The following is a 3,116-nucleotide window of genomic DNA, read 5'->3' as shown; positions in this document are numbered from 1 at the left end:
AGTCTCTGCCATGAATCACAGTAGTCGTATGGAAACACTCCTTTCCTTGAGACAAGGCTCAATTTGTTTCCAAACACCTTGGCAGTATGTGGTAGCACTTTGGACAAGTCTTCTGGATTTGATGCTGATTTGACTAGGTTGGTGACCAGATTGTCTAAACTATCAGGCGTAAACCGGAATGTATCAATGAATCGAAGGTGCATTTTTGGAGATATTCGTTTGGTGAATGATATATACTTTTCCGACGAGTTTGGGATGACAAACAGCCGATCCTTATCTCTACCCAGCTCTGGAATAATGAGGTGTGTATCGTAGTTTGAAGAGTTGTGGAGAAACACTGGTATGAATGATTGTCGCTCTCGCTGCAGGTTGCATTTACGGCATAATGCATTCCGGTAGATACCAGTTATATGACAATGGTCATACACCTTATCTTTATTGAACCGTTCATTGCAGGCCTCACAGAAATCAGCTGCATTATGTCGTTCTTTCTCTCTTTTGGTTAGTGGGAGCAACTTGATATTCCTGCAGTCAATTGCCTCATCTAAATCTTTTGCATACATGGTGAGGGTCTTCATGAAATGTTTGGCGGCATCAGGACCCCTGTAGACAATCGGCTCATGAGGGATTAGGTTAGTGATTGTCAGCCAGGAATCTTCCAAATATGGGTCCCGCACAAAGTATAAGCAGTAACTCATTGCCCGATGATACTGGATAACTTTGGTAGCTTCACCAATCCATTGTTCATTGTCTTCATCAGGTTTCTCCAGGATGCACTCAAAATCGGCGTATGCTACAACAGGTACTCTATACTTTTGCACATGTTTCTCAAACTTCAAGGTTGGAGGTTTACCATCTTTTCCAACCTGTGGCATGATGATTCTTGCTGTATTATTGCTAGCACAATACTCCTCATGCTCAGCCATCCTGCGTTCTCCATCTCTGTCGAGGGTGTAATGGGTGAAACATCGTCTGCAGATGATAATTTTATGCTGATGTTTTGTGAGTTGGGATCTACAAGTTTTCAAAATTTTAATGTAGCAGTAGTGGCTATTTGATTTATGTTCATTGTCATCCTCAAGGGTGCTGTTTTCATCATCATCCTACTCTCACAGAGGAGGAGAAGATCAAAGTGATCTGCCTTCATTGCATTTCCAACTCTTCTTGGAAATATAACGTTCTTCTCATCCACACCATAAATATTAACTGATACCTCCAGATTATCTTTCTCAAATATATCGATTTGGTTGATGGTAGTGGGAAATCCAATGCCTGAAAAGTTGTATGTTTCTTCCAATTGATGGTATCGCTCATTGACTCGTTGAGGATTACTGCCTTGTACATGTTTGGCGAGGATAGCCCATTTGAAACATTGCTGGTCCTTGTTTATAGGATTGATGATTGCCTTTCGTGCTGATAGAAGAGGTGGAAGACTGATGTAGGATGATCCACGCAGGGGAGTATGTTTGCTAATCCTGATGAGCAATCCATCAATGATAAGCAAACTCCATCCACTAGAATTTCCTTCAAATTTCGACTCCTCATCCAGTAGGGTCATGCACGCTTGGTTGATGATGTCTGGAAGATTGATGATACTGAAGATGGTGTAGTTTGGAGTTTTGAAGGCAACATTCTGAAACTCTTCTTGATCGAAGAAGGTCTTATCAAGGGTGCTGCGGAAATATGTTGCCTCCAATACTAGATTGAACTTCATTGCCCCATGTGTCTGCAGTTGTTGACTGATGATGTGAACAATTTTATCCTTCAGACTGCTCAGAAAGGTGTGGAAATCTTTGGCAGGCTCATCCTTGTATGCATTATTGTAGTATAGAGTCGTGAGTCGGGATTTGAATGCCTCCTCCAGGACAACAAACTCGTCCACAGAGTTTGCTGTTTGCTGACATCGTGCAGCCTTGCTCATCTGGAACAATGCAAAACAATATTGTATTAGTATGGTATGCAGTATTCAACTCTATATATGAATCACTATCAACGGATGTGGGGGATGAAGAGGTGGAATCAGTATCTAGGATCGTGGGTCGGGGGATGGAGGTTCATAGGTGTTTATGTTCTAGGGATGATGGTCCGGAGCTGTATGTGGGGTGGGGTGGGGATGGGGGAATGTGAATGGGGGTCTAGGATCTACTTTGTGATTATACGTTTTTAGGTTAGGATGAATTACAATCATGTGAATGGAGGTCTAGGATCTACTTATGGGGATGGGTGGGGATGGGGGAATGTGAATGGGGGTCTAGGATCTACTTTGTGATTATACGTTTTTAGGTTAGGATGAATTACAACCATGTGAATGGAGGTCTAGGATCTACTTTATGATTATACGTTTTTAGGTTAGGATGGATTACAACCACCAACTCGAAGAACCTAATTCATAATTAAACTCATAACTTGTATGTATTGGAACCTAATTCATAATTACACTAGTCATTTTTGACTAGTCATTTACTCTATGTATTGGAACCTAATCATAATTAAACTTGTCATTTTTGACTATGTCATTTACTCTATGGTGTTTATGTTCTAAGGATAATAGTCTTGAGCTGTATGGGGGAATGTGAATGGGGGTCTAGGATCTACTTTGTAATTATATGTTTTTTAGGTTAGGATGGATTACAACCACCAACTCAAAGAACCTAATTCATAATTAAACTCATAACTTGTATGTATTGGAACTAATTCATAATTACACTAGTCATTTTTGACTATGTCATGTACTCTATGTATTGGAACCTAATTCATTATTAAACTTGTCATTTTCGAATTAAAGTCATTTTAGAATTTAATTGTCAGTCTCAAACTACTTCAAAATTCTACTCTTTTGAACTTAATTTTTAAATCATGAATATAATATAAATATATAGAACTATAAAATGCACTGGTACTTACTCTTGATGTTGATAAAGATGAAAGTGATCCAAAACCAATATACTAAAATCACACACACACGTACTGACGGCACGACTGCCCAAGACACAATGTCCCACTCCTTGTAGAACAACTCCTTTTATACCCCAGTTCAGGATCTGGAGGGAATTTTTTTTCCCTTTTTTTCCCTTTTTTCCATTTTATGTGTTTTTAATTTTTTTTTTTTTTTTTTT

This window comes from Nilaparvata lugens, chromosome 6 (genome assembly GCF_014356525.2).
Source record: "Nilaparvata lugens isolate BPH chromosome 6, ASM1435652v1, whole genome shotgun sequence".
NCBI lineage: Eukaryota > Metazoa > Arthropoda > Insecta > Hemiptera > Delphacidae > Nilaparvata > Nilaparvata lugens.
This window is presented reverse-complemented; position numbering follows the sequence as displayed.